We start from the raw sequence: 25,140 nt of genomic DNA on the forward strand, positions 1-25,140 counted from the left end.
TTAATTCAAACATTCAAATGCATGGATTGTGGAAATTCAACATCTTCCCTAATTATATTCAAATTCCTGGGAATGGAGGAGGAGGAGGTGTGCCTTAAATTCTCATAATCTCTTCTGATACGGTTTTCTTCCTCAGGTTGAATTTTTTACCCCTGCCATATGTCTCATGCCTATTTTTATATTTTCATCCTGGGGTCATCCCAAATATAGAACAAAGGTCCCTCTTCTATCCTATCTCCCAAAAGCTACAAAAATCAGGCCTATTAAGTGTAACAAAACTTCTACTGGAGATTTGGGGGTCCCAAGGAGGGACAGATTTATGCCATGTAGCACTCCAGGCTTTAACCTTTCTGGCATCTCTGACACCCACCTCACTTCCAACACTACTTCTCTGGTAGTGTTCACTTCCAACCCTCTCTTCTCCACCTGGCTCGCAGAAGCAGAACTGTTCCTTCTTTACTTTCATTCCTGCCAACACCCATTCCCTCAGGGTCTCCCTGTCCTAGTGAATGTTGCATAAACAAAACAATACCGCCCGGAGTTCCGGAGGCAGCTGATAAGATAACATATTTTCGCCCTGCTGCATTTAAAAGAAACAGAACTATGCCAGGATTTGTAATAAGTAATGATTCTTGTAAAGATATCTCATACATTGAGAATTTTGAGAGCACTCACATCTGTTGAAAATTGATTTTCGGCCGGGCGCGGTGGCTCACGCCTGTAATCCCAGCACTTTGGGAGGCCGAGGCGGGCAGATCACGAGGGCAGGAGATGAAGACCACGGTGAAACCCCATCTCTACTAAAAATACAAAAAATAAGCCAGGCGTGGTGGCGGGCGCCTGTAGTCCCAGCTACTCGCGAGGCTGAGGCAGGAAAATGACGTAAACCCGGGGGGCGGAGCTTGCAGTGAGCCAAGATGGCGCCACTGCACTCCAGCCTGGGTGACAGAGCGAGACTCCGTCTCAAAAAAGAAAAAAAAGAAAATTGATTTGAAAGTTAAGTTTTATTAGACTGCACCTCTGCATGCTTCGCTTTTGACCGCATTCTAACAAATTATCATTTGTCCAGACGTACGTTTTTAATGTCGTATCTAATTCTTCTGTAACTTTCAACCAGTCCGCTTATCAGTATATCATATAACTGAGGTGGTTTATTTTAGATTAGAAATCTGCTTTACTTTTCAACAGCATTTGACACTCTTTGTTTTATGCAAACTTTATCAGGAATATTTTTTCCATTAAAGAACATTTACATTTTAAGGTCAGCTGATGACTAGAATATTTTACAAGTAATTTTTAAAGTTGATTTTTTAAAATAAAACATACTCCATAGACAAATATCTTAAATCCATTTTCTTCATCCCTACCGCAAGCAATTGTCATGAATGTGACATCTAGCTTGGGTGCCACTAACTGTTCTCCAGATAACAGCTAGTTAGGATCGGAAGTGGTGACCAAAGTGGTTCCCTAGTCATGACTGTGATTGACAAGTTTCCTAAACCACTTCCTCTTCAGGTAATAATGTCTCTCGGTTTTGTGACTTTTTTTTTTAATCTCACACGGCGTTGAAAATTATTCTCAAAATTAATTGACATTTCATTGATAAAAAAAGAAGAGCCAACTACCAAATTTTTAATAACAATTAAAAAGTATTAACATTATTAACACATGGAACAAAGCTTAACACACTCTTTTATTCCTTCAGTATCCCTCCTCTTCTTTGAATATTATCACTTTCTCGTCTTAGGCTTCCATATTTAAGAATTGACAGCTAGCAAAACTCACACATAAGTGTTTCTTTCCACAGTTCTCTAGGAGTTCTCAAGCAGTTTTCACTTCACCACAATGACGTTTACAAATGTGACATGGAAACTTGGTTGGCAGTTCAAAGGAAAATTGATTTTTTTACTATGAGATTTTAAAACTTCACTTTATGAGGAGATTTTAACACCATCCATGTAGAGGGACGAAATCACTACAGCCTAACAAGGTCCCTAACAGTTACTTCTGACAAAACAAAAACAAGACCTCCTTGTCACCTTGTTTCACAGCTGCCAGGGTAATCATAAACCAAACTACTCGAGGTTTAGTTTGGAGGAACAAGACGGCTAACCTAAAATAAGTAATAAAAAATTAAGCCTCCAGCAATCCATTTTGAAAATTTCAAGTCTTCTAAATTCTAGTTAGGCAGGAAATACATTAAGAAGTCATGACCCTGGTAGAAATCAGGATTTCCTTTCTTGACAGAAAAGTAGATAAAAATTGAAAAACTGAATCTTAAAGTGAAAAAAGTAAATCTCTCTTTTTCAAATATTTTAGCCTTATTTGTCTTTTTTCTTAGCAGGTATCTTATCTAAGAATACAGAAAAAGGAGATTTGGAAACTACATATGAATACAGTTAAGACAATAGTTTGCCTCTTTCAGGATCTGAAAATGGCCCGTGACATTGGATGCAGCGATCATGCAAAGAATACGTATGTATTTTTATTTTATATGAAACACATATATATTTATATCATATTAAAATAACTATATTTTCAATTGTTACTAATTTTTTAATCTTAAAAATAGCCATGAATTTAGAAATGAATTCTATGATATGCAACTAAATACTTTGGGTTTTCCAAAAGTGTAATTGTTCTGAAAAGGCTACCTACTGTATAATATCAGCTAGATGGCATTCTGGAAAAGGCAAAAGTATGAAGACAATAAGATGAGCAGTAGCTGGCAGGGGCTGGGAGGAGGGAGAGGGAGAGACACATATATCCATAGGTGAAGCACAGAGAATATTTAAGGTGATATTGTATGATACTTTAATGGTTACTATATGGCGTTATGCATTTGTCAAAACCCATAGAACATACAACACCAAGGGTGAACCCTAATGGAGATTATAGACTTTGGGTGATAAATATAAATATATGTTCATCAGTTGTGACAAATGTACCATCTGGTGAGGGTCCTTGACGGTGGGGGAGGCTGTGCATTTGCAGAGACAGGGAGTTAAATATGAACTCTGTACTTTCTGCTCAATTTTGCTGGGAATGTAAAAGTGCTCTAAAAAATAGAAAAGTATAGTTGGCAACTAAGATAACAACACGGTAAGAGATGGCAGTTACTGCTCTACCAAACCTCACATTAAGGAATCAAGAGTAATAGCAATAAATATTTTAAGAGGAACTATATATGACACTTCAGGAATAAAGGTTAGCCTCAAACGGAAATTCTTGTACAAAAACTTCATAACCATTTGACTGCATGCAAAACAAGAGCATTATAAAGGGGTACACATCTACACATATTCTGTTGTAAGAATAGAGGTTGCAAAAGAAGTGGAGCTTGTTCAGTGTGTTCAAGTTGCGAACAGATCTGTGCTTTAGCAACAAGACTTCCTCAACTGAAAATAGAACTTTTGAGTTCAAGTTTGATCTATTCCTTTTTTCAATGATGCTGAGTCATTTCCTCTCTTTAGTCTTTCTCTGAAAAGCCAAAACTTTGAAGGGCTCAAAAAAATGAAACTTCAGGTTGTCTGAGCCTTTCAGAACGTGCATGCCGTTCCAACACTCATCTGCATTTAGAAAAGAATATCAGCCCTGTTTGATTCATTCTTGTGGAATGAGCCCATAATCTGGATTCATTTTTTTTTTCAACTTTTGCACTCATTTTTAAGGTTATTTTCATGACACCCTCTTTACATAGCCATTTTAGGAATTACCATCTCTATTGTAAGGACCGAAAAGGAGGGTGTTAGCAACAACATCATCTGACTTGCCACCTAATGCCAAAGGACTATGTGGAAAAATAAAATTGGTGGCTACACTTATTTTGAGTCCCTGTGTATAAAAACATGGTAGCTTTTTCTTAGGTAGACAACTAAAATTTTCATACATCCTCTCCATGATATTTCCTCAAAGAAATGCTCTGATATGCAGGAATTGTTTGCTACTGAATCTGTGCTGTCTTCCTTAGTGTTCTGTACCCCCGAAACCTCTAAATAAGTTACTTTAAAGAAAAGAAAAAACTCAAAAAACAGACATTTTACATTGTGTATTTATACCTCTAAGCTTTATTGTGTATGTAATGGCCTTTCAAGTCAATACAGAATGGAGATAAGTTTAGAAGACTTTTTATTTCTAAAGAGATAATTACGGCCAGGCACAGTGGCTCACGCGTATAATCCCAGCACTTTGGGAAGCCAAGGCGGGAGGATCACCTGAGGTCAGGAGTTCGAGACCAGCCTGGCCAGCATGCTGAAACCCCATCTCTACTAAAAATTCAAAAATTAGCCAGGCATGGTGGCATACGCCTGTAATCCCAGCTAGTCTGGAGGCTGAGGCAGGAGAATTGCTTGAACCTGGGAGGCAGAAGTTGCAGTGAGCCGAGATCGTGCCACTGCACTCCAGCCTGGTCAACAGAGTAAGACTCTGTCTCAAAAAAAAAAAGAGCTAGTTACAAAAAGAGAATAAGCCGAGCATCTCCTAATTTTCTCTGGGATTCAGAGATAGTTGGTATATACCTATGAATATTTTCAGAGATGTTTAATTGGACTAAAGTTCTGAAAAACTTGGATGCCTAAAAGGCCAAGACTAGAGAAATGCCATAAAGTGAATGAGGAATTTGACTGAATAAAAAAACAAATTGTATATCATATAAGGGTAAATCTAATTTATAAGTGAGAAGTACTCAACAATGGCAGGTCCAAGTTCAGTTGAATCTCCTTTCTTCAAGATTTCTAACTATTGCACATAGACAGAAGAATGCTGCTTGTGAAACATTACTCAGTGAAAAAATACACATATCCTTAATAGAAAGAGCACTTTGAAAATTATGTAATTTTCATAAGAGCTTCATAAATACCTCATCCTGTGATTTACAAAAGCACAAAAGGATCTAATGTCCTCTAGCCCAGTAGAAAGCAAGCTGACCTAAAGTTTACTATATATTATAAAATGTACATATAATTTCCTCTCTCCATTTTTGGTTGGCCAAGCTTTAAACAAGCTCCAAAGCCACTCAGTTCTACAAAAGAATATGCCTAAAATAAATGCTTCTATGTTTCCATTTATTCAAATATTTTCAGAAAAAAAATAAATAGTAGAAACAAATTATGTTTATCTGAGGACAGCAGCGCTGACAAGAGCACGGGTAGATTCATGATCAAGATTCTCTTCCTATCGCCTACAATTATGATGGATGGTGGAGCTAAACCACAAATCAAAGAGATACAATGCACTTTTCAGTATTTTTAAAAGTTATTCATCCCACTCTTTAAATTCCGAAAATGACAGAACATTTATTCTTTCATGAGATTATATTCACTGTGAAAATTCTCAAAGAAAAATAGTTCTTTGTTGCTATTGAAATGCTACTAGATGTGTGTCAGTTTTCCCACTTCCCATTTTCATGGGACTTAGTTTATGTGCCACCCGGATTCCTTACTGTCCTGAACTCTACTTTTTAGTGGAGCCAGAAAAGACATTCAAAAAAATAGATTCTAGGTCCCGTTGTTTGTATTATAGAAAACAAAACAGGATAATTCAACTCGTTTCAAATCCCAGAAGTGGCTCTCCTTTGCTAGAGGAGAGGTCGCCCCGAAGGATGTGATGAAATAGAGGTTTGTCCCCCTGACCCCGTTTTTATTACATCAGCTCTGCTTTTGTTTTACTTACTGGGTTTCCATGTTTTTGCTTAAGGAATGGGCTCAGCTGCATCCGGCTTTTAAAGCCACTCTCTAAGAGAATTTGATCACCGCGTTTAAGCACATTTGATCTGATGCTTTATTTTTATATCTATTTCTGCTGAGGAAAACAACAGTTGCTAGGTTGGCAATAGAAGTCAGAGGACTAAGTGAAAGAGTATGAATGATCTACAATTTGCTAAATAGCTCAAAGTATTCATAAAGAAATTACGAAAATAGCAGGTGTAGACTGGGGAAACCCTCGACATCATTATAAAAATGTCCTCGTTGTCACTTTTGTAAGCCTGTTCTCTAGCTCCCCTTCTATTCACACAGGTCTTGATACCCACTATTTTGTATTTTCCCTTCTCAACCTTACACCCTTGGACCAGTAGCTTACCTTATTTCAATCTGTTAGTATGTTGCTCTCTGCATTGGGAAAGCCTTATTTTTAAGGCACTGTCCTCCGTTAATTAAAGGCAAGGGAGCATAATTTTCAGACATAGAAGAGATAAAATTCCTCTGAATTGAACTTTTAAGGAAGATTAACTTCGATACACTTTGCAAAGACTCTCAAAGTATAAAATATATCCATTTATTTTTTAACAAATATTTGTTGTGCTTTTACTGAGATCCACATAGTCCTTTAAAAGAACACTCCAAGGAAACTTAAAATCGCAAGGTGGAAGTAGGACTAGTGCAGGTGTGGCTTTCAGCCTTATAAACCCAGAATCTCAATTTCATCAGTTTACTCAGAAGCAGAGGGGCTTTATAAATGTAGAGCAAAGATCACAGGATTCTGAGTCCAAGACATAGGTTTGAGTTCCTGCTGCACAGCTTATTAGCTGTTTGTGTTCTTAAGCAAGTGACTTAATCCCCTAAGGAAAAAAAAAAAGTTGAGAAATAATACTTGTCTTGCAGAATTGTTGTGAAGATTAGATGAAATGGTGCATACAAAAGGGTTTTACATACTGTCCTAGGTTAAACACGTGTTGGTTAGATTTGCCTCTAGCTTGAGAGAGACTCCCTAAAGAAAAGGACTTCTACGTGGCAGTAGGCACCCAGCAGGGATTCCCTGCGGGCAACCTTTGAAGGCTGATAAGCATCTCTAACAGCTGCATAAGAGAATACAGGGACCAGCCAGAGGGCAAGGGTCATGCCCTTTGCCCTTTTGCTCTCAGCTCAAAGGACATCTGCCAAAGATCCCCTGCAGGGAAATTTAACTCTAAGGAGAGAGGCCCAGCAAACATTTTAAGAGATCATTACATGTTCTCTTATAGACCTATCCCTCCCTTTGCACACATAGTGTCTTGCCTGTGTCTTCCATCACCTGCTGAATTTAACATCCTCTAATACTCAGTAAAAGCCTCCATATTTTTCAGAGTCCATCTAGATTCTTCAGAGTTGTTCAGGTTTCTCTCTCTTCAGCATCTGCAAAGAACCCATTCTTGGCAACCTCCAACCCCTCTCCCCTGACACAGAGCTTTTTTAAAGCAGGAATCGCGGGTTCATCTCTGATCACTAAAGGCTATTCTGCTCTGCAGTTTCTCTGAGACAACTGCTAAGGATACTCTCCTTTGCATCTGGAGTTCTCAAATGTAGTCCTTGTCCATAGCTAAACTGTATCGGAATCACCTGAGATATTTTTTAAATTAAAGATACCTTGGTCTTTGCAATTTTGCTTCAATAGTTTTAAAGTAAGGCCCTAGGGACTATATCAAAAATGTTTAAAGTGGAAACAATTTTAAAACTCCCCAAGTAATTCTGATGCAGTTTATCCATGGACTGGCATTTGGACCCACTGAATTCAATTGCTGTAATTATCTTGATGAGGTTTAAATATTAAAACAACAACTTGGTGTTATTAAAATGTTTACAAATGCCTTCTTAGAATGGGTGAATTTTATTATTTTTTCTTTAGTGTATGATTTCTGCAGTTAGCTATCTTTCATATTGTATATTGAATATTCGTTATCAATTTCATTAAGAGTTCCTGTTTCTGACTTTGTTTTCAAATTGTCTAGTGTTTCTTACTACAGATTCCAAATGCCTATTGTGGTTGTGAGAGTTGTATACCTTCCACTCACAAAATTGACCTAGAAATTCATTATCAGAATAACTGCATAAATGCTAGACAAGAAGCATGAATCTATTTCTTTCAGAAAAGAACCTCTTACATCTACTGACTGCTTCTCTGCTGAGATTCTGGCACTGGCATCTTTATAGAAGAATAAATAAATGTTTCAATGTAAGCAATAAACGATCTCGCGACAATAAAGAAGCAAACGAACGAAAACTCAGGAAGTTCTTTTGACACTCAGAGCTGATTTCCTCAATCACATTGGTTTTGAAAACAGAGAAATATATGCAGTATAACATTCAGAAAAGTGACTTTTTAAAACAAACCTGCCATATGCCACACACCCAAATAATTGTTGACCCTTTATAATACTTTTTATAATATTGGTTTTTATTGGTGGCTTTAGACATTTTTTTCATTGTTACTTCTATAGAATCAGGGATCTCTTCTGAAACTAAAATAAAATGACTTGAAAAATAAAATATAACAAATTGTGTTGATAACAGATTTGAATTTTGAAAACAGCTAGGAAATATATGGCTTCAAGTCTGATGAAAAGTTGGGGGAAAAATATGATTATATAGTAAAAATAATGTTTGGTCTAATTTTAATTTAGTTTTGAAGCCAATTGCCAAAGTTTATTTCTAAAAAGTTTCAGAAAATGATACTCCTAACTGAGCAAGAATAAAGCTTCCCATTTTGTAATCTGATTTTGATAATATTTATTTGGATGTTTATCTGCTAGAAGGTATGTTTATGTGCTAGAAGGTGAGTAAAGTCAATAATGTTTCATAAACTTTGAGATAAATTATTAGTTTAATATTAGGCTTTTTAGCTACTTTAAACATTTATATAATTTCAAAATTAAACATATCTTTTAAAAAAAGAAAAGAAACAGCTTTCCCAATTTGCATAAGTATAGCCAGAGCAACAGATGGCCACTGTCTGTTCTTCTCCCAGTCCTCTTCTCTACTTAGATTTTTTGTAGTGTTCAAAGCAGTTCTTCATTTGAGAGCAAGAATTTAGAAAAAGGAATATTCAAGGTGCTAACTAAAAGAACTACTTTCATGGAAAGCAGAAAGTTCTTGGCATGATAAAAATAAGCTCCTTAAGATGCTCAGGAAACAGCATAGCATTTGAGGTGTATTATTGTTGGATGCACAAAGTGTGCCTGAGATGTGGATAGTGGAAACGTGAAGGTGGGGAGGAACCGAGACCCTCTCCAGTCTCTGGATCCTATCCAACTTTGGGCAAAACTGAAAAGCAGACTAAAGCTTGTGTGTGAAGCTCCTCTTTTCCCTGTTTAATGATCACATCCCATCTCCCAGTGACCCTTATTAAAATATTAGCTAATAATTCTGAAAGAATACAAAGGAATCAACCCCAGCAAATTAGGCAATAAGTGAGCTGGGGATTAAAATGTTACCCCCTCAGTATGGGAATAATTTCACTACTGCTCCTTAAAGGCAGTCTTGAGATTGTTATTTTATTTTCTCTTGCTAGATATTACCCTGGAAGTATATTTGTGCCTTCCTGTGAGGTTCTTAGGGAGAAAACAGTGTTCTGAATCCAGGGAGAGAAAGCTGTGATGTCAAATCAGTGGCCCTTTCCTGACTTGGGAAGATGATACTGTACAGAGAGGCCTTAACCCTCACTATCCAGGTTCACACCAGGCGGTGGCCACCGATTCTGCCTCACTGTGGTGTTTACTTATCCTGTTCCAGACACCCAAGATGTTTTCCCTGTACTGCCACATGAGTGGCATGGCAAGATTGTTGGTTAAATGTAGGCAGGGCATGATGGCTCACATCTGTAATCCTAGCGCTTTGGGAGGCCAAGAGAGGAGGGTCATTTGAGCCTAGGAGTTCAAGACCAACCTGGGCTATATGGCAAAATCCCATCTCTACAAAAAATACATAAATTAGCTGTGCGTGGTGGTGTGCACCTGTGGTCCCAGCTACTTGGGAGGATGAGGTGGGAGGATCATCTAGGCCTGGGGAGGTTGAGGCTGCAGTAAGCCATGATAGAGCCACCAAACTCCAGCCTGGGTAACAGAGTGAGACCCTGTCTCAAAAAAAAAAAAAAAAAAAAAGTGACAAAGTGACACCGTTGTTAAAGAAACACTTATTTAGGCCGGGAGCAGTGGCTCACGCCTGTAATCCCAGCACTTTGGGAGGCCGAGGCAGGAGGATCACCAGGTTAGGAGATCAAGACCGTCCTGGCTAACACGGTGAAATCCCGTCTCCACTAAAAAATACAAAAAAATTACCCGGGTGCAGTGGCGGGCACCTCTAGGCCCAACTACTCAGGAGGCTGAGGCAGGAGAATGGCGTGAACCCTGGAGGCGGAGCTTGCAGTGAGCTGAGATCACGCCACTACACTCCAGCCTGGGCGAGAGTGAGACTCCGTCTCAAAAAAAAAAAAAAAAAAAAATTTAATGATGTTTATTAAAGCACAGTATGAAAGACTTTATTCAGGACCATTGCAATAGGTATAGAGACCACTGCAATAGGGTCTTGTAGTCATTGGAGATCGGGCTCAACTCCAAATACAGCATGGGCAGGTGGGAATTTACATCCAAGGAGCAAAGTGGGGGGTCAAAGGATGGAAAATTACTAAGAGGAAACATCAGAGGTAAGGGGGATTCTGGCTAAACCGACCTAACAGGATTCTTGCTGAATGCAGGCCAGGGTAATGAGACCTCACCTGGGGGATGGTGAGGGATGAAGAATCCAATCAGATATCTGGTGTGAGCAGATATCCAGCTAAACTGCCTTGCTAAACCGCCTTGCTAAACCAGGATTTTATAAGGAAGTACAGAGATGGGCTGAGGAGAAATTTCAGAAGCCTGACTGAAGTTTGGTCGAGCAAAGGATATTTGTGACCACATGGCAGTGGCACCCAAATTAAATCAAAACTAGAAAAAAGAATTCTTTAACCTTGGCTTTGAATGACTGAGCCAGTTTTCTGGGGTTTTTTCTGTGTTGGTTTGTAGCAGAAACCAGAACTAACTCTTTTTGCTGAATAACCATATTTGTGTCTTGGCACTATTATAACAGGAGGAACACAACGAAGGGAAGGAAGTCATTCTTGCAATAACAGAGTCATCCTACTTCAAAATGGAAAGGGATGATCCTCATTTGGGGAATGTCACATTGCATTTGAGATGTATTTTTATTTGGCACAAAAAGTATGTATAAGATGCAAATAATGGAGAAATAGAAGTGAGAGGGAACCAAGATCTGTGAAAGCCCTCATCTGCTAATAGGATTCCCGATCCCTGCTTTTCTCTAACCAACTCTCAGTTGGAGTTTGGTTCAGTATCTATTTCCCTAAATAATCGGCATTTTTCCTACCTATAAAATAGGAAACATAATAAAGTTTGCAATCTAAAGTAAGTATAGTTACAAACTTCAAGATCTGACTTGAGACTTGAGTAATGCCACTCTGAAGGTTACCCAAGTTTTATCTTCCTATCCCTCCCCAAGGCTGGTGTAATTTAGGAAATCAGAATTTACAAGTATGTTTTATACATATTCATATTTTCATGAGGCAAATGTATACTGTAGACCCCATTAATGAAACCATATACTTAGTCCAAATCATCTTTCCAAAATTATTTCATCTGTCGTCTTTTGATAGAAATTACTAAAAGCAATATTGCCACTGAAGGAAAGAATTCAAATTTATTCTTCAGAGCTAAATAGAAATAAAATGAATTCATGTGACTTTCAACTTTTTGATAAAGTAACAAAATGACAAAATTTCATTACTTTTTCGTCCAAAGACATATTTTAGTGTGACATAATCATATATATTCATGTAATAATAATGGCACCAAGAATAACAATAAACATTCTGTCCTTTGCATGTGGAGATGAGTCTAAGCATGCTAGAAGCTCCAAGAAAACCATTATGAGGTCAGAGAAAGTATGCTTATGGCACTATCCTAGTTCTCCTTCAGGTAATTTTTCCCAGTTCCTGGAGCACAGTCTTCTGTTTTCTATCCTTCCCTCCCTCAGCTCCTTCAGTGTGTACTATTCACATAGATACTAAGTTTCCAGAAGGCAGCAACTCCTTGACTCCTTTCCCTTTCCCTGATTTTCCCAACATTTTCAACCACTGATTGCAGAATGCACACCACCTCCTAGCTCCAATATACCACACCTTCAGATTTAGCAACATATTAATCGGTTCCCTGTTAGCATGAGTTTGAAAAGATATATTTAAGCTGTCCAGCTTGCCACATTCTGTGGGACTTAGTTTTGTCACTCTCTCAGTTACGCATCTCAATGGATTTTCTTTCTGCCGACCTGAAACTCCCCATTTGTGCTGTGAATCATCTTTGTGACCTTAATCCAGTGTCCTTCAGTACTCATCATGGGCTTTCAGCACTGTTTCTCAAATCAATTTACACTGTCACAATGGTGCCTCTTTCTGAAAATGGGGGACCTGATCCCTGCCTTCCTTTAACTTCAAAACTATAACCCAGTTTGCAAAACTGGGTTTCTTTCTATCTTGTTTTATATTATGAGAGTTGTGTTCTAGTTACTCATTCAAGTATGCAGCAATTCACAGTTATTTATGCTTAGTTGCTATAACCAAGAAACATTTAGTGTTTTGGCTCTTTGGTTAAGGAATATGATTATATGGGATCATATTATTTAGTCAATTTAGCTAAAATAGAAAGGCAGTTGATTAGCCCACCAAAAAGTCATACTTTCTAAGTAAAACCAATCATCAAACCTCAAGTTAATTTGTCTGATTTTCCAAAGCATATTAGAATGATCTATATTTTCATGAGCAATTCTGGCTGGTGGATCTGGCTTCAACCTTTGGAAATTTTATTTTCACAAACAGCATCATCCACATCACAGCTTAGACCCTATTTCAGGGCAGGCTTCTTAAGAAATAGTAGAGTCTAAAATTTTTAACCTGCTTTTAAGCTAGCAAGTTGAGCAAGCTTCTGCCAGTTTCATGGATGCTGACAGAAGACAAGAGACTCCTGGGTCAGAAACAATGCACAGTTTATTTCTCACAGAAAGAGCATTGGTCAGAGTGTCAATTTTCTTGTGCTGACCCCTAAGTCCCAATTCCCATAAGGCAATGTAAAAAGGGTCAGGTGACACCTGCACCTGGAGTGAATGGCATTACAGCAGAGTTACCCTGAGCTTAGGAAATCCCAGTGTTTTATAATATACAGTAACACGTACTTGGTGAAAATAGCTCCAACTTCTGAGGCTGTTTGCCACACAAAAATCCTTTAAAAGAGAGCCCTGAACAAAGGTGAATTAGTCCCTCTGCTCATAAGATGTGCAGAAAAGGAAGAAACCCATGAAGAACTGTCTCCCAATGATATTGCCTCTTCATTTCTATACTATCTTGTCTTTTGGTAAATCTTCTCTTGAGTACACCACTTCATCAGCCACAGTACTTAATCTGAACAGAGACTGGGACCAAATTAAATGTCAGTGCCCCCTAACTGGGACCTATATCAATTAAGGAAACAGGAGGCAGTGCTTCCAACACAATTTCTTAGGTAACTGGCAGGGCTTAGATTTCCAGTTCAGTTCAAATAATTGAATCTACTCCTTGTTTCTGAAGAGACTGCCTCAGGGTGTCAGTCTAGCCCGCCTGTTTTTCCATGTCACTACAATGACTGCAGGAATGGGGTTAGAAATGATATTCTGAGGTACTGATGGGGTGTTTTGCAAGGGAAGTGCAGGAGCTCGGCCCTCCCTGATGTTTCCAACAGACTCCCAGGTAAAGTTTTAGGGAGTGGAGATCAAATCATAGTCAAAATCATGTGACAGAAGATGACAGACCAACAGTTAGTTAATTATTTCGAGGTGTTTACAAAACTTTCAGAGAGCCTTAGAGTATTTTCCTTTGTGAAAAAAGTTCCAGTATTGAATCTGAAAGTCAGTGATCACTAATGTCCCTCATTCTCTTGTACTTCTCAGGGCCTACAGTGTTTCCCTCCAGGTCATTGCTCTAATTTCACCTCCCCGCAAAACCTCCCCAAAAAAGCATGTCCTAGTCCAGTAGCTGTAGCTTTACTTTTTTTTCTAATCTCCCCGTAGTTGCATCCAGACATTTCATCATGAAGAGCCAGCCACAGGAATGATAAAGGCATTTTACTAAATCTTTCGAAGACCCGTTATGTTCTCTGTTTTGTCTTATGTGGGCCATTTTGTGGGAATTCATGACTAATGTACTTATCCAAGTGGTCATTAGCCATATGATCTTGGATCATGTCAATTCAAGAATAGATTCCAGGTGGCTGAACCAAATAAAGTTTGAATCTCCTAGGCCAGGCTGCCAGCCAATGGAGGCATAAACCACACTAAAATGTGGATGTCATTAAGGAAAAAGAAAGAAGAATCATGCCCAGGCATGGTTGGAACAGAATCCCAATTTTTTCAAAGTAGGTCTGTATAACTTCCCTATCCAATGCTTTTTGCCTTGATCATAACCCAGGAAGTGGTCTAAAGGCAATAATCCTTTTCTGAGAATATCTGAGAATAGTGCATTCAGTGAGCAAACTGCTTCACGAAGGTGTATGGATCAGAAGAAGGTGAGGGAGGTAGAGTCAAAATGTATTTCAGTCAACTTTTGAGGGGGCCATTCCAATGCACCAAATACCAGATGCCTGTGGAAAGCGCAGAGCATCAAAGGCTATTGAATATTTTGACTATCAGTCCACTGCCATGTGGCTTTTGTGTTAGAAGGCTCACAATTGTCAGACTAAAAATGGTCTGAAAAGCCAAAACCATGACACATTCGATTAGTTCAAGGGCCACAATAGTGTGACCAGAGTCAGCTGATCAGACTGCAACAACTCCATACCCTGACAAGTATCAACAGCAATCAGGCCACCTTTATGGCCCCCAAAGGAGCCATATGCCTGATAGACTCCCAGGAGTAAGCAGAGGTCAGAGCCCATGCAAAGTGGCCTTCCCATTAACGTTTGGGGAAAGTCACAAATCTTTCATGCAGTGGTAGCTCTGTATTCAAAGTACAAAGTCTTTTAATTTGTGCCCAGTCTACGATGGTCAATGTGTTATGAGTTCTGATACACTGAAGGATCCAGTTATTAGTGCTGTCCCCCAGGTCAGTGCAGGCTCGATCAGTAGCTTCGCAGCAGTCAATTTCATCTTACAACAGACACTTACCATAAGCATCTGCATAAGTAATTCAGATGGCCTCCCTTTCCCAGAGACTATAATAGGCAAAATTGCCACTCATGTGAACTGTCATCAGTCAAAGCATTTTTGGACAACTTTCAGAGATGCCCATTGATTCAAGTGCTATTCAAAGGATGTGGATTTGCAGAATAGCTGATATAAAGGATCAAGTAGAATGGCCAGCTGAGACATACTGTCTCTGATATCCCAAAGTTCAGTAAGGTGCTGGGCCTCCTTTGCTGGTGAGGCCTGAGAGATGGTCCTTTATTTTCTTTTCTATCATTGGAGGGACTGAGTGTTGTGCATCCATCCATAGTCCCCAGAAATTTTACCTTCACACACTTACAGCACTTTGCACTTAGGAAGGTCTCAATAAACATGTGTTGAACTTTAAGATCATGTTGGACAGTAAACCCTAAGTAGTAGCTCTCTTCCTCTGAATTAATTACTCATTCTACTATCCTATTGCCATTTACATTCATTCACCTATGTCATTTACACTCATGCCATTTACATTCACATGCCATTCACAGATAGCATTCTTAACAACTTGGGTGTCTAATATAAACAGAAGGTGAGCTCAAAGGCAATACAGAGTTAAAAGTCAGTATCCTACAGCAGGGCAAGTAATGGTAAGTGTTGGAACATGCATTCCAAAGCTAAAAAGAAGTAAAATTTTGAAAGCATTTCCCAGAATAAGAATGAAGTCAGCATCCCAGGCACCAAAATGTTTGTTCTCAGGTCAGCACTAGTCATCTCAATTAGCCACACAATCCAGAATAGACAAATACATAGATGCAGAAAGCATATTAGTGGCTTCCACGGTCTAGGGGAAGGAGGGAAGGAAGGAGTGACTGCTGAATGGGCATGGAGTTTCCTGGAACTAGATAGTGATGATGTTTGCACAACATTGTAAATGTACTTAATGCCACCGAATTGTGCACTTAAAAGTGGTTAAAATAGTAATTTTTATGTTATATATATTTAACAAAATAATAACAATTGTTAAAAAGATTAGTCATACAATTGAGAATGAATTTTTAAGTTGGGAACTCTGAACCCATCCAGGGAATGGTGTTGGTGGGAAGAGTGATAAATGGTAAAGTGAGGAGGCGTAAATGTAAAAGTATCTACAAGAAAAGATGAATAGATACATATATTAAATACAATCTAATTTCTGTTTGACCTTTATGTATTACCTTGCAACCAAAATTTTACTATATTTAAATATATTTCAATGTATGTAGTTTAGTAGAAGTGGCCCACAAAACTTGCAGCTTATAATTCAATTAACTATCACATTAAGACATTTAATCTCACTCCTCCCCTATCTTTTACATTTCAGTTTACTATGGTAAGGAATAATAATCTTATTTGTGAAATATAGAATTTACATAGCCACATTTGTTGTCTTGAATTCTAAACCCAAGTTATGGCATTTGGGGGTTTATTCTTAGTTTTGCCTCCAATACTACAGAATTATAGCTCAGGGGCATGGTGAGTAATGAATTTAAATGATTTCTTCTGATACATAGTTTCACCAATAAATATTTATCCCTGTTGGATGCTCCAACATTGCTTTTTAAGAGTGAAACTCAATGAAATTATATAACTGGTGACTGCGCTGAGCACCCTGTGGCTGTTCTATAAATATTAATAGAATCAAAATGCAAACATAGAGACCAAGAATGCCTAGAAGAAGTCCTTGCTGAATAAGAATCACCTCTTTCAGTGCTATAACATAGAAAACATTAAAGCCTAAAGAAGTCTTCTTTTTATTCAGTTCTATCAAAATATGTTAACTCAGGAAAGCCATCTAGGGATATTTTAATTTCTGAGACCATCTGTCTCTTTGAATGAGCTTCATTTAAATGAATGAATTTTCACTGATGCTATAAAAATTGGTCAGCAGCAACTGATTACTTGGTCAACCAGCTTCTTCCTCCTCTCAGTTTCTAGAACAATTTTTACGCTTAAATGATTTGTTACTTGTTAGAGTCATTCTATCATAGGATTTTCCTCTGTTAGACTATGAGATCCTTGAAGGCAAGGATTATGTCTTACTTATATTTGTAGTCCTAGGATCTAAACAAAGAGTAAATTAGCTAAATAGATATTTCTTAATAAAGATGGGCCACAAATATGTGAAAGTTTTCATCAGCAAGTTTGTCCTGTACACAGTGGGTGGTTATAGTCTCTTAATCCAATGAAAAGAAAACAAATGAGAATGTTCCCTATACGTTTAGTGGGAAGGAGGATCCTACTTCAGCTCTATAGGATCTCAGGGTAATAGGGAGAAGGCAGATTAGGGGAATTTGGCATATTTTGCTTTATAGGCAAACTGGTTGTAGTATCTTCTCCAACATCCATTCTGCTCCACCATGTTCCTTTACCAAAACAAGTCACCCATAACGAACGATAGAAGGTTTTGGTTGAGATAGGTTGACATTCCTATCCTGTCTTTTTATCACCTTCCACAATGAAAGAACATCAGACCATTCATATTCCAGAGGGTTCTTATCATTCCAGACTCCTTGCTCTACCACCCCCCACCAACAAACTGAATCCAATATTATGCTTTCAGTATTCTATGTTTCCCAAAGTAATAGGTAAGTTGGATTAAACAAGAGTAATTTCTGATCATGAGTGTTATGAAATCCAATTAATAAGGGAAAATGCAAGCTGGCTTGGAAGATATCCTAAAGAATTTAGCTGAAACACAAATCCAAGAAAGTAACCATGAAAACCACATTGACTCAGTACTATTTTTTTCAGATACCTAGTCAGAAGAGAAAGAAATAAAACAATGATAAGAATAATATCATGAATAACCTTTGTGGAGGGCTTACTAGGTCCCAGGTACTGTGAGAAATATCTTACATATATTAGTACATGTGATTTTCACCTCATCCTCATTAGGTGGCTAATATTATTATTATCCCCATTTATGTTTGAGGAAACTGAGGCAGAAAGTAATGAAATACCTTGTTCAAAGTTTATCCAGGCAGCAAGTGGTAGAGTCCAGACTGAAGCTGAGTTAGGCCTCACTCTTATGCTAGAGACAGCTTCTCCTGGATCTGTGTCAAAGCTGTGTGCCTTTCATCACATTTTCATCCTATTCTCTGAAAATATGACTTCATATGGCTTCATATTAATAAAACAAATAAAGGTTCAGTTTTGTAAAATGTAGGAAAATTTTCTACAAACCTGGAACTGAAAAACATTCTTATCTCTCTCTATCTCAGTCTCTTTCTTCCTGAAAAAGGCTGAGCAACCTAGTAGCTAAAAAATCGTGATGTCATTCACAAGAAATTGTTCCTTGCCCTGCTCCCTTCTCCAATTCTGGGCCTCGACCAGTTGGAAACTGGCATGAATGTGCATAATGATGACCTCCGGGTGATCATTTTGAAATGACTTTCCTCAGTAATGTTAGATTTATCTGATGATTTTAATACCCTTCATTTTGAAATGCTATTATCCTGAGTGCATGCAGGGGACAGTACACTTAGTCATAAGTGATGGATGAATTCATTATCTCCAGCCAATTTTAATGGGTCATCTAGAAAGGAAATCACCAGTCAGTTTTGGCTACTGAGCATACTACCTCAAGTACCTTATTAAGCCAAATATAAAAATAGGGGGCTTTTCATTTTCCTGTCAGACAACAAAGGTCACCTATCACAAGCTTGAGAGGCATTAAGGTTTATTTCTCTTTAGCTTGAAAAAAAATGGATAGAGTTGAAGTTTTTATCTTTTTCCATGGTGAACTAAATATTTCAGACTGTGTGGCCAACAAAGAAGGAAAGTGCTTCACAGGAATTCAGAATGAGAAGGTTTCTCTGCTGAGAAACAGTGGTTGGCATTGATGTATTCCCTGGGTGACATTATTAATCTAATGGTCCTATTGAATTGTAGGCCTTCAGCTCCATCATTAAGAGCTGGAAGTAAACACATTGGTGTGGAATATAAGTGGGTATATCTGTGGGTATTGCTGACTCTTCTATCCTCAGGTACTAGAAACCAAAAATATCTGATACACACAAAAGGACTGCTATTCATATCTCAACCAATCTTTTCTGTTCTTGCTTGGGAATTCTTGACTTTTAATCTTTTAAAGTATCATTTTTCATTTGACCCATCAACTTGGACTTTTCTCTATGACCTGATTCTAAGCATCTGGAGCTGTTGAGTACAGTAATGGCAAAACAGGTATAAACTTCAGGATCTATGTTTGCTACTAGCTAAGACTCCCCCGCTGTTAGTTCCTGGTCCTATAAAAGTGACTTGACATCATTTTAATGCACTTACATATTGAATAATTATTTTGCATTGTCTTGAAAATGAACAGATTAGCAAATTTTGTTAGCAAATTGTTGAATTGTACAAGGAGGATTTTTAGGACGATTAAGAATCAAGGAGAAAAGCATGTTATAAATATTCTAATGCCAATATGTTACACGAAAATAACCTCAAAAACACATTGAGACTATATGGGGATTCTTGGGTGGAATTCAAATAGAAATAACTGCCCAAATGCTTAGAAAACAGTAGCTGATCTATCTGATTGCTATTTGGTGTAGCTCATCGTTTTAACATCCTTATTTAAGAAGTAATTATTTTGTTTATTTTGTATGGTGGTTATTAGTTGTGTTTAGTAGCAAAACATTATTTAAAAAACAAAACATCTTAAGTGAGACCTCAATAAATCAAATATAAAGGCACAGCTGCTCTTTAGAAGGGAGAAGTTTGGGGAAGCTTAGAGTCAACCTCAATCTGGACTCTACCACTTGCTGCCTGGATAAACTTTGAACAAGGTATTTCATTACTTTCTGCCTCAGTTTCCTCAACCATAAATGGAGATAATAATAATATTAGCCACCTAGTGAGGATGAGGTGAAAATTACATGTATTAATATATATAAGATATTTATTCTAGTACCTGGGACCTAGTAAGCTCTCCACAAAAATTATTTATGATATTTTCTTATTATAATTATTTTATTTCTTTCTGTTCTGGCTAGGTATCTGCCAAAAAACAAAAATTACTGAGTCAATGTGGTTTATGTGGTTACTTTCTTGGAATTGTGTTTCAACTGTATGCTTTAGGATATCTTCCAAGTAGCCAACTCCCTCTCATCTCCCTGCTACCCTCTGAGAGGCTCTCAGGGAATTCTATGGGACGCTAGGACTCCATAAAGTCCGTCTGAAATCAGTGACCTGCCGCAACAATCCAGACATAACTGAAGGAATTGTCCTTCCTCAATGATCCCTGCAAAAGAAACTCTTTTAAGAGTATTTGCCTGAAAGTGAATGTATACTTCACTAACACATTTTCTATGTGTAACTACATTTGACCTGGAGCTTCTTTGAGGCTTACAGCTTCTAACTTTTAAATCTTGCTTTTTAAGACAATTTTAGATTGTCATCAGATTTGTTCTAAAACAAAAAAAGTAGTCATATAATCAGAACTTGAAAGTTATGACTATTATTTCAGACAGTATATATGTTACTGCTATTTAGTTCTACATTTATTAGAGGTCCTATTTTAATACATAATTTTCTTTAAAAATTTACTGGAGTAAACACAAATTTCATTAGATTTGAATTTGTTCATAACCTGAACAATAACTACATAAGTATTAACCTATTCCTTTCATTAAGATTAATTATTTAAGAGTTCTTAAGACATTTCCTGGGTACAATGCTCAAGCAATTCCCTGTGTAAATTCTTACCAAGTAAAGAGTGGTGATGGTTACATTTTTTTTCTCAGATAAAGTCAATGAAGGTAATGCACACAGAGTGGTTCGTTTTCTGCTCATTTGAAAAACATACTACTTCTCAAAATGCCAAGCCTAGGTAAAGAATGAAATTGATGGTGCTAAAATGCTTTGAAAATTGTGAAAAGCTATAGAAATTATGAATTAAAACGAGACTCTCCATCTCTTTCTCCCGTTTCCTCCATGAATTGAAACTGTCATCCAAAATCAATGATTCCCTTAGGAATGCTCACCCATATGAAAGCTCAAGTAAAGGCACATTTCCTTTTTCAAACTCATAGTTATCTAGAAGCATTGAAATATACCTCAGACTTTATTTCTAAAATGGATAGAATATTGTCCATAATAAAAAAAAGAAAAGCCTTGCCATATTATAACTTACTAAAATAAATTTTAACAGAAGTTACCAAGGATTTTAAACAGATGTAAGTTAGTTCTACCATACCCTATGTTTATGAATATGGCCAAAAAAATGTTAGAGAAGGTTTTAAGCAGTAGCAGATAACACAAGTCCATCTGCTTATGTCATCTGCTACTCTTTATGTGACACGGTAAAGATTATAAAAGGAAAATCAAATTCACATAGCATTTATCTAAGAGGATTCTATAATTGAATTCTGAAGGGATTTTTTTGTTTCTTTTCTCTCTTTTTTTCTTTTAACCCTAGTTACTAATTAAAACAGTAATCTGATATTTTGAATATGTCCTCCTTTGTTTAAAACAAAGTTCTTGTTATTCACTAAGCCAATTTGACATGTTCAAATTAGCTTTTTATTTTTATTTTAATAATTTCTTAGCCTAATCTCCCTAGGTGGAAACACACAAGAGCACACTCGTTTGAATTAGTCTTCTGTTGTTAGTGATTTTTAAGCTGTGTGTTAATATTCAGTAGTATACACATGATTAACAGTATAAAGCCAGAGTTCTCACTGCTCTAACATAGATCCTTATCACCTCGCTTTTCATCCATTGCAATATCCTCCTATTAGCCCAGTCTACCCCTACAAACTCTAATCTCTCCCCTCCACCCAAAACTTCCTTGTTAGGGGTTATGACCACTAAGAGGAGCACAACATTCTCCTCCCTGTCCCCACACTAAATCCACCCTCAGGGAGGTCTGAGTACACATCAGACTCATTGGGCAACAATACTAGGAGATGGAGTATTAAGCACATCAGGCTGGAGGAGCTTGGAGCCAGCTCAGAATGCTTATCACCCATATGGGTAATGCACTGAGACTGGACCACATACCTGATAGGAAGGCCAGGGCCTCCCATCTTTTGGGAGCCACAGGGTGACTCTAGTGAAAGGAGACATGAAATTAATACGGTCTTATCAGCTTCAGGCTTTCGGATGTGCTTTTTTTTTTTTTGGTTGTTCTTCCTTTTCCTTTGTCATCCTTTCTCCTTCCTTTCCTTTTTCTTCTATTCATTCATCCAACAAATATCCACTGCATGGATGCCAGTGCTGTGTCAGGTACAAATATCAGGGGCGAACAAGATACACACAGTCCCTTCCCTCATGGAGCATTCATTCCCTGATCAAGGAAAACAGATATTAAACAAATAATTACAACTATGATGGGGGTTAAAAAAGGAAAATTAAAATTATATAGATGCAATAGTAAGGGCCCTAATACAGTCTGCAGAAAGAAAAGGCCACTTTGAAGAATGGACATCTAAGCTAAAATCTGTAGGAAAGGGAATTAACCATATGATATGAGGGGAAGGGGCACTGAGGAACAGAAGAGGGAATGATGCAGGCAGAGGAAGCTGTTAGAAATCCCAAAAGAGGTGGAAAAAGGAAGGAGTGAGAAAGAGAGTAAGGTTGTTGGAGGCCAGGAACTGAAAATGAATTCAACCTATCAAGAACAATGAGTGAGGAAGGGCCAGTAAGGGGAGGAAGTGTCCGAAACAGAACAGAAAATAACTAATAGGTCAAGATCCTGAAAGAGGGGAAAGGATAGTGTCCAAAGCAAAAATAAGAGTGCAGTTACATCCAAGAAACAACCACCTCTGCCCATATGACAGGGGGGAAGGAAGAAAGGAAGATTTGTAGGTTTGGTAGTGGAAGGTGTAAAAACACCTCTCTTGGGACTTTGTTTAAATGGAATCGGGGTGAGGTTATTTGGTGAGAGTGAAGGGGTGGAGATTTGAAATAATTGTTGTGATGCACATCAGCATGAGCCAATTGGGAAATATATTAAGAATGCCAGGCAACAATGAGAGCCCAGGGGAGGTGATGACTGTAAATTTATAATGGTACCAATCTTGGTTATGTAATTTTCTGCAGCAAATCTTATCAGACAGACTATTGGCACAGAGTAGGTAGAAGTTAGATTCATCCAGGGATGACAACTTGGCAGAATGGTGTGATGAAAAGAAAAGAGGCCTGAACAATTGGCAGGAAAGTTGCTGAAATGATCATCAAGACAATTTACAACCAAAACCAAGGAGAGAAAACTAGAAGGGGTGATGAATCAACTGACTAAGGACCCAATGTAATCGAATAAGCAGACAATTCTTGTTCCTTTGCAACTCACGTTCTACTGGAGGAGCCATAAAACAAACATAGATAAAATGGCAAAGAGTGTGATGAATACCACAGAGAAAATTATGGCGAAGGGATACGGAACGACAGGGTGCCTACTTTCTATTGAGAGGTCAGGATCTCGGGGAGACATCATTTAAGTTGAAATCTGAATGACAAGAAATATTACTCTTCGAAGCATGAAGGGAAAAACAATTTGGAAAGATGACAGAGCAAAAGTGCAGATGCACTAAGATGGGAATGAGCTTGGAATGGAAAGTAGGCCCACGGCACAAGGGGGAGCAAACACGGAGAAGAGTGCTTAAGAATGACATGCGATGGGGCGCTGTGGCTCACGCCTGTAATCCCAGCACTTTGGGAGGCTGAGGCAGGGTATTACTTGAGGTCAGGAGATTGAAAATAGGCTAGCCGACATGGTGAAACCCCGTCACTACCAAAAATACAAAAATTAGCCGAACGTGGTGGTGGGTGCTTGTAATCCACTCAGCTACTCAGGAGGCTGAGGCAGAAGAATAGTTTGAAGCCAGGAGGCAGAGGTTGCAGTGAGCTGAGATTGAGCCATTGCACTCCAGCCTGGGTGACCAGCAAGACTCCATCTCAAATTATAAAATAAGAATGACATCCAAGTGACACAGGCCATAATGTGTACAGTCTAATAGAAAAATGCATGGAGTTTGCTCCTTTTTTTTTTTTAATGTCAGAAAATTAAAGTGGAGGAGTGATCTGTTTCGTGCTTTAAAAGTCAATTCTGGCTTCTATGTGTAGACTACAAACAGTGGGCCTCAGGAATATCAAGTTGCTGGTAGTCATTGCAGTAATCTAGGGAAGAGACAAAGGTAGAATACTCTAAAGCGTGACAATGACAAGGTGAGAGTTGGAATATGTTTTCGTGACTTGAAGGTGGGGAATAAGAAAAAGAGAACAAGATAAGCTTGGGACTAAGGCAATGAGAGTCAAGTGAAGTCATTTTCTGAGGTGAGAAGATGAAGATGGAACAGACTTAGGGGCAGCAATAGTAAATTCTGTTTTGGAAATACTGAGTTTGAGTTCTTTGTTAGGTCTCTAAAAGGCTATCAGTCATGCGGTAGGATAAACAAGTTGAAATTCTTTTCAGGACTGCAGATAGAAATGTGGAAATAATATAGGCAATGGAAATGTCACAGGAGGTTGTCAGGAGTTGCCAGAGCTCAGTTATTTGAGCATGAGAAGGTCAATGACCTGAGGCTCCAGGTTCCGGTTGTTCCATTCACTTACACAGGCTATAGAGGTGGTGTGCTCAGGGAGAGAACCAGGCTTTCGGTAAGGCCAAGAAACTACAGAGGCTTAGGAATGACAAAATTCTTGGAGAGTTCATGAGGAAGTTAGGAAGAAAAAAATGAGAGTTTTCTGGAAAGCATATTGTAGAAATATGGAGAAGCTTACATTTTAACCAGAGAGGGAAGGGACCTGGAATACATGGAGTGGTGGCTGGAGTTTTAACACTTCCTAAATTCTTGGAGAATTTAACTGTAGCTTGGAAGGCTGTGATAAGTGTATCATTTTCCTTATGCTCCATGGCAGTGTTGGCAAACTATATTTGCTGGCCAAATCCTATCCACGGCCTGTTTTTGTAAATAAAGTTTTATTGGAACACAACCATGCTCCTTTATTTACATAATGTCTATGACTGCTTTCATGCTACAAGGGCCAAGTTGAATAGTTGTGACAAAGATTGTATGGGCCACAAAACTGGAAATGTTTATTATCTGGTACTTCATAGAAAAAGTTTGCTGATTTCCAATCTATGGATCTGTAAGGTAGGTGCCGTGACTAGAGAAATCAAGTATAAGCCTCGTGATTTGAGACACAGAGTAGGTGGCTCCTGTGG

General features: G+C 38.1%; 1 long non-coding RNA gene across 1 annotated transcript in view; it reads right to left on the reverse strand.

The window, feature by feature from the left end:
* LOC112611062 overlaps nucleotides 1-450 on the reverse strand; it is an 86,078-nt gene extending 85,628 nt beyond the window's left edge. The window contains exon 1 of the long non-coding RNA XR_003116535.1: nucleotides 371-450. This is a non-coding gene — a long non-coding RNA (uncharacterized LOC112611062). The remainder of the gene's footprint in view (nucleotides 1-370) is intronic.
* Nucleotides 451-25,140: the final 24,690 nt, after the last annotated feature.

Source organism: Theropithecus gelada, chromosome 17, assembly GCF_003255815.1.
Source record: "Theropithecus gelada isolate Dixy chromosome 17, Tgel_1.0, whole genome shotgun sequence".
NCBI classification, from domain to species: domain Eukaryota; kingdom Metazoa; phylum Chordata; class Mammalia; order Primates; family Cercopithecidae; genus Theropithecus; species Theropithecus gelada.